This window comes from Lolium rigidum, chromosome 3, assembly GCF_022539505.1.
Source record: "Lolium rigidum isolate FL_2022 chromosome 3, APGP_CSIRO_Lrig_0.1, whole genome shotgun sequence".
Taxonomy (NCBI): Eukaryota; Viridiplantae; Streptophyta; class Magnoliopsida; order Poales; family Poaceae; genus Lolium; species Lolium rigidum.
Window position 1 is genome coordinate 32,295,715 of NC_061510.1, and position 8,445 is coordinate 32,304,159.

The window sequence follows — 8,445 nt, forward strand, 5'->3', positions numbered from 1 at the left end:
TTAGTGGAGCTAGGGTTCCTAATGAATTCGGGTTTTAGAATTCCACATAAAATTATGAGGTTGTGTTCTTTATTCAATATGGAACTAGGTTTTCCTAATTGTGATGCAATTCTTTATGTAACCATTTGATTATGGAGTTGAAGTTGTTAAAAACTTTGAATTGAAAATAATATTGGACTATGGCATTTTATTATTTTTAAAGAATCAATAATTAAGATTATTGTTAATTAGGGTTTAAATCCCTCTAATAAGGATTTAATAATAAATAAAGAAAATTTAGTTTTCAGGTTTTCTTTATTTGTTTACTGGTTTTTATTTATTTCAGAACTTTTCTTAATTATTGAATTTTAATTGAATTTTGAATTAAAATAAAAGACTTAATTAATAGGTATTTAAGTAATTAGATTTTTGTAAAATAAAATTTCATATTATATTTTTATTGGATAGGATTTTCTTTTATAAGAATTTTGATATCTTATTTTCATTTTTCTAAGTTCATATGAATTTCCTACAAATTTGCAAAGTTTCAGATATTAATGGAATTTGAATTTGAAATGAAATGGTTAAACACACCGGGCTAGTCTACACATAGACACCGAGCGGTGGGCCTTAGCCATGTCAGCTGCCACGTGGTGCCGATGTGGCAACCATGTGCTCTGTCGGCGGCCAGTGGTGGACGTCGCCGGCGATACAGGGTTCCCGCGGGGCCGTATTGATGTGCGTCGGAAAGAGGACAACGAGGCGAACACGATGGTGGTGGCGCCGCTCCAAATAGGTCACCGGAGCATGCACGGCGGCGAGGGCGGCGGCGTGCTCACGGGCTAACGACGCGGCGGTGCTAGGGCATGCAATCGAACGAGCCAAGTACTCCTCGAGGTTCAGTAGCTCACCAGGAGCACGATGAGCTTGGTGGCGAGGCGAGAGGAGGTCGCAGTCGCCGGGATTGCTCGATGCCGGCGTCGGAGAAGACGACCTGGCGCGGTCGATAGGAGGCGCGTCAGCTCGATTCCTTGCGTACGGTGACCATGTCGAGGACGGCGGTCCCAACGGTGGGCACGGCGAGGCCTGGGGCTTCCCCAATCGACGGCGATAGTCGGGGTCCGAGCGCGTTAGGGTTTCGGTTTGGGAAGGAATTGGGCGAAGAGAGGGGAAATGGAGGTTGTCGACGCGTTTTATAGGCTCTCCGGCGTGTGCCGGAGGTCAGCATCGGCGGCGGCGACCGCGGGACGTGGCGTTGGCGTCGCGGTGGCGATCTCCCGCGCGTCCAGTGACGAAGACGAAGACGACGACGTCTCCTTCGTCTTTATCCACGCGAAGCGGTAGCCGGGCCGCGATGGGCTGTGTCTTGGGCAGGAGCTGCCTGGGCCGTTTGGTGGGCTACACGGCCGGGTAAGGTCCAGGTAAGTCTTTTTTCTCTCCTTTTCTTTTCTGTTTTTATTTCTTGTTTTCAATTCTGGTTTTAATTCAAATTTGAATTCTTGTCCGTTTTGCGAGATTTTTAACAATTTGGTTTTCATGAGGTCTAATACAAGGATCATTGTATTACTTGTGTTGTTTTTTGAATAAACATGAATATATGTGAGCCTTGTTGCAATTTTTAATTAGACAAGAATTTAGGTATTCATTTTAATTTTCTTTCTCATTTGTAATATAACTCCCTGTTGGATAATTAGAGTTGATGATTCTTATTCCAAATGTTTAGGAAGTTATTTATTAGGACTTGGCTTCATATTGTAGGAATTGGTCAATTGCACATGATTTTATGTGAGCTCAATTGTATTAGGGTTTTATAGTTTCTATCATAACCCCCCTTATTAAGGTTAATACTATCATTATATTTGAAAGTATCTAAGTAGTTATTGTTTCCATCATGGTTTATCTTGTTGCAAAGATAATGGGTTGATCACTACACATATGTTTTAATTATAGGACTTAGCATTAGGTGGCTCTTATGTTTTAATTGAAGCATAGGATTTAATTAATGAACCATTAGAGTTCAAATGCTATTTACCTAATGACACATGGGTTGGATCTCAAATATGGTTTAGGTTTCTTAGTTATAATCACTTAAGTGATACACAAACTAGAGTTGAGATATAATTCTAGGTTGTAGATATGAGATGATACCATATTGCATTGACTAGGTTTACTCTCCCCAATGCATGATAAAAATGGTTACTTGCTTAATATTTCATGTGCTTCTTTAGTTACTAAGGATCTGAGAATTGGTTTTATCTTCTACCAATATACTTCTTTTATTATCCTTAATTTATCATTTAGAGTAACTAAAATGTTTATGGTTCTTTTTATAGTTAACTTTGGTTATAAGGATGAATGGTTTCTCACACTACCTTAAATATAGGGTTTATCTTATGGCTTATTCTTCTATTTCCCCAAAGCATGGTCATGGCATCATCATGAGCAACTTATTCTTAATGTTTATCTTCTACTCCCAATTCTTATTTTGGAATGGATTATTCTAGGGTTCTACTCAAGGAATGATGATGTGATTAGCTAAATATGTGGTTTGCCTAAGAATTCTACCTTGCTAGCTTCTGTAGCTTGTTCTTCAGGAAATCTGATAAACCTGCATCTTGTGGCATGCCTCCACCTCCTAGCTGCTTCATCTTGATCCTAACTATTTTATGGAGTGGCTCAATGTGTTGGTCTTCTTGCATCAAGGTGCAAGATGATGAAATGGATGAAGTGTGAGGCTCCTTTTATAGGCTTGGGCATGCTCTAGTAACATGACACCTGGGTGGATGACTCTTGCTTTCATTTGATGAGTAAGGTGCTTGGTTGTCATGCTCTCATCCATAGCAATCCTTTAAGCATGAGGTGGCATAGCTTAGGATCCAAGCTATGTAGATATTTTCATCCTATGTGGCATTGAGATTATCCTCTCATGTGATTTATTTTTGGATAGCCAAGTGGCTTTTGTTACTAAATATCTTGTGAATGATTTTATGCTTGTGGTTGAGTCACTATATCATATGTGATTGTATTTATATTATTATTGGGATCAAAATGTCAAAGATAAGGATTATACCCCAATTTTGAATGGTGATGTTTGATTTCACCGAGGCATGATCATATGAGTTTCAAAATACTCATAGTTTATTTTATTCAAATAGTTTGAACTATAATTCGTAATGTAAACGAATTTAGTTTTGTGATATTCCACATATTTAATAAGTTATGATTGAAATCGGAAGGTGTGGCTTTTATGCACTTAGGTCCTTGTGTTTTGCTATATTTGGTATTTAGTTTTAAAGTGAATTCAATTGTACCTCAAGGTAGTTGCTTAACTTTTAAGTGTTAATAATTTAGAGTGTGCTTCTTATCTCTTTAATGATTATATACCTCTCCCATCTCTAGGGTTTAATGGTAAACTTTTGTTGGTGTTAAGTTCAAGAATTTAGTTCAAAAATTACGATGAGGTTCATGGTAAGAACATGGGTTAGTTTAAGACATGGAAAAGATAAGTGAAGAATGGGTTCTCCATTATTGTTACTTGATTTCCAATTGAATAGATGTTCTTATGTTATGGCAAGGAATACCATGTTATGATCTTTTATAAGATCAAGCAATTGATCATTGGGTAAAGTGTTGTTGTGTTGATTTTAGTACCATTTGATCTAACCCTTTAGATCAAATCATCTCTACCCAAAACAAGGTTTTTAACAAAGTCACATTGAGGTTTATAGCGCTTGACTTGATGAGCTACTTCAATTCCACCAAGGTCAAGTGAAACTTCAGTTACTGTGACTGTTTTACTTTAAAGCGCGAAAATTCCCCAGATTTTGTATGCATGAATGCAATGCACACATCTGTTTCCTCTATTTTGTAACCCCAATACCTGGGATATTACGGTCTCTACCCCTTAAACTAAACTTCGTCCTCGAAGTTTGATCTCTCTCACGTTTCCGGAGTGTGAATCGACTTGTGCAGACTACAACTTTTCTCGAACTCCGTGGTGATCTAACTGGATATAATTGAATATATCCCTTGTCCAGATTCTTCCTGGAATCCCTTAGGGTTTGTCTCTGAACATTAGTTTCTTACTCCAGTTCTCCGATACCTATCTCTGAGCCATGGCTTCTAACTTTAATTATTTAATTTCTTTCAACTCTATAAGCTTGTTTCCTTTTTCATTGAAGAATCAATGATGGGACTTCTTCTGGTGCTGCTAGTCTTAATTGAAGACTAATTGGATAACATTCTCCTCTTTGAAAAAATAGGTCTTTGTTTTCCCTTAGTACCAAAACTGCAATAATGGTACTAAGTAAGGTATTTAACATGGGAATGATCATGATGGTTAATTCCTCTAAGAATGGATTAGACTAATATAATCCATCCAATCATGGTTTATAGTTGATACCTATAACTATTTGAGTTTCTTTAGGTTCCATGAAAGGAATCTTTCAAATAGACTTTAGTTTTGGTATGGTCAATCTACTTCAGTCTTTGGCCTTCTTGAACTGTATTTGGTCTATGGTATCTTCTTCGTCCAACTTCTTTATGCTTGATTTACTTGAGCTTTCGTACTTCTGAGTAAATATTACTCACTTTCTCAAGTTATAGTCCACTTCTTACTTTCTCGAGGTATGAACCTCGGCTTCTGGTCTGACTTCCTTCTGGAAGTAGTATTCAACAATCTTATGAAAATAAGATTGAGCTTCCTCTCCGTTCAGACCTTCTTCAGCTTTCATGCTCAAAGTATTGAGTTATTGTACATCCAACTCAATCTTTACTCTACCCCTTAGAGTTTTCTTATGTCTTCAACTCCTTTTCTTCCAACTATTGGACTTATGATTAGAATATTGGTATAGGTCTTGTTTATAATTTATATTCCTCTAAGGTTTTGCGAAGAAACTTTGTGGTGTATCCACCCAATTGTGGACATCCAATGTGAATCCTTTGACTAAATGTTTATAGATCTAGCTATTTGGCTGACAAGATTTTTTTATTTGTTCACAAACTTTTGTTACAACTAATTAAATCGTGGACTATTTGTAATACCAACTGATACTAGCTGTGGTTATTATACCAACTGTGGCTATTTGATATCTAAAGATGGATTCTATGATAGGTTACGATCAATCGGACGAGACATCTTCTACTTTATCTCGCAAGTATTGATATTATACCAATTGTGGTCTTCGATATCGACTATGGTCTTCTTATGTCGGCTATGATTTCATATATCACCTTCCTTCATTCAGGGTTTATTTTGCAAGAAAACCACTAAGCTGACACTATGATTATAGTATCCTAAGTGATTTCCCATGCATTCCCTCTTCTATGTTGACTATGGATCTGCTTGAGCTTCACCATAATCATTATATTTCTCACCTTCATGCTTCTTTCGTACTAAAGTACTCCTCTGTTGAGGTAAAGCATGAGTTTTGATTGGTACTTTCCTTCTGAATATTGTGGTTGCTTCCCACAACTTATTCCTTTCTTCTAATGAACCTACATCTTGTCTTTAAGATCTTCAGAGTTCGTCACTTCCTCACACGTTTACCATCACCCTCTAGATCTATAACACCAAGTAAGGACTTGATATAGCAACATGCATTTGCATATCAAAGTCAAACTTCATGTATGGATCTAGTCAAACAATGAAAATCCAATAAAATCCAAGAAGATTCAGCTTTGTGCTTATAATACACATCATCATAAGCCTGAATAAAATATTTGAGTAAGACATCTCTAACATCAGGCTCTGATGTGTAGTATACAACACCACATAAGATAGGTTTATTTCGTGATACTTAGCACGAATATATGGAATTCTACTGTTTGTCTCAACCTTTACCTTAATTGCACATTTGCAATGAGATAAACTTGAAACAAAATGGTTTGGGATGGTTAGGGTTAACCTAATTTTCTTTGGAGGTACTACTTAACTTTCATTTTATTGAGGACTATCTCACATGATATGTCAAGGTTCTAACATTGCTATTCTAAACACTTAACTATGGAAATATAGCTCATATACTTTCATATGTTCTTAATATATAACTAGAGTTCTGATGTACTCAACATAGTTCCCATGGTTTTGGAACACAACTCCTACTCTATTGTTTCGCGTCTAACTTCTTATCAAACTCCTCCTAAGTATTTATGATATTCTAGTCCATCACATAACGATTCTCAGGTGAATCATATATGATTTCTATCTCTACCATGTAAGTAGTCATATATTATTCCTATCTCTCTTCCTTACCTCCCATGATTGACTCATCATGGTCTATACTCCCTCACATAACTCAGAGTTATCACTTACTATCAATTGTTTCACACGTCTAGATTATTTTACTTACTCATTACTTATCTGGGCCTACATCTTCTATTAGGATACCTTAATTATCTTCATCACTTGATATTACTTCTAGTACAGGTCTGAGTAATTCTTATTTAACTATAACATGTGTTGGTACACATCTTCCAATAGGATATCTTCCTTATGGTTGTATCCTCTCTTTGGACTACCATGTATTGTATACCAACTGTGATCTACTCATCTATTGTTTTAAGGACTTATTGATGTGCTACATGTTTAGGATTAGTAACTTTACTTAGGAAAGATATGTAAGAAATGTTGACTCAAGTGTGTCAGGATTATTCTCAAGTGAATATCCATCTCAAGTCATAAGAAATATTTGGTTTACCTAGGACAACTTCCTATAGACACTACCAATCCTATAGGTCTCCTTTAAAGGGTTTTTAATTCCTACGGTCAAAGCATTTGCTCTGATACCAACTGTGGTGACCCGGCATACCACTGCATGGTGTAGTATGCAAGTCTGATATAACACCAATGAAACACCGTTCCACTAGTATTATATCGCTCAGAGTGGTACAACAGAAACATATGCGGGTCCAAGGCATGTCTATAGAATTACAATATTGACTCTATTACATAAGATCATCATAGCCTCCTACTTTAAAATGAGGTAAAACTGCAAATAAACTCCAGGAGAACGACTCGTAGTCTAATCCTAACTCGAACTCTATTTGTAGAGTATTTAACTAGCTACAGAGGCTATGAGTAGATTCTAGCTAAATAGGAGCTAAGTTTAGGAAGCTAGTTCCTTCTATTGCTAATCTAGGTTGTCTTCTTGTTGGATGTGGTGCTTGACTCCTCCGACGAGGTTCATGTCCCTTGAAGTAGTTGTTGATTTCCTCGGTCTTCGAGTTGCACTTGTAGATCCTCCTTCGATGCCTCCATATCTAAGCGGGGGATTTAAGAGTGGGATGAGTACGAGCGTACTCAACAAGTTCATTATAGGAAAGAGGTGTTTAATGCACTAGCTACATCATTAGACCAGAAAGTCTAATACCAATGCAGATTTTCATAACCATTTCTTCAAAAGGTTGCTTTTATTCAAAAGAACTATGTCCGTCAGCCTTCACCGGTTTACTAGAACTTCATGGAGCTCCTTTCCGGCCGCGTTCGTAGTTCCATATCCCGGAACAGGGAGTGACGAGTCACGGTTCTTTACACTCTGCGAGGTGTGTTGCTTTACCCATAAGAGATCTTAACCTTGGTGCCAACCGGGCGTACTCCCCGTCCACACTTCCTTTGGTGTGAGGCCCGGTATAAGGTCATAGCCAATCATATTCCTCCGCTACCTCGCACACCCACCCTTTTGTAAGATTGTCTTCCCCTATATCTATGGTGAGACCGACCTGGGCATTTGTTCTCCCCTATACCAATTAAGGTAGACCGTTCCGAACAATTTTTATATGCCCTGCCCTATCAACCATAGATAGACCGTTCCGGACACCTTACAATCCATCATAGACCGCATTACCGTGGGGACTTTAGGCTTCCCCAGCCCACCGCTTGTCCCTCGGGATACAAGTGTCTACGGCAAGCGCATCCGTTGATGTACAAGAGGTGGAAATACGATTGACTATTCCGTCCCACTCCGGATCTTATGGTTAACACGGGTATTACGGCACAAGAATCACTGGCGACATTTGTTGTTTAATCCTAGATGGATATTAACCCGTGCAATGGAACCTCCACCATATCAACACAATCCATGGTTCCATTGCCCACCACATAGTCATATTCATAGTTATGAAAGTAGTGGTTTTGGTTTTTATGCAATAGTGATAACCATAGTACTTTGCAAGTAATTTGATAGAAATACTCAAATGACATGAGCAAGTGATGAACTTGCCTTTCTTGACTGCAAGATTATGCGGGCAAGGTCTTCGATACGCAATAACTCCAAATTCTGAAATAGCATCATCGTCCGTAAGGACGATGTTTAAAGATTGGCAAGGATGCAATAATGCATAAGTATGAGATGCAATCGCTCTAAGCGTGACCTAACCTCGATGATTTAGGATCGGTGAGTTGTAATGATTGGTTTAGGGTGTGTTGCACTTTTAGAGTGATTCACATACAAGGTTCTTATTCAGGGT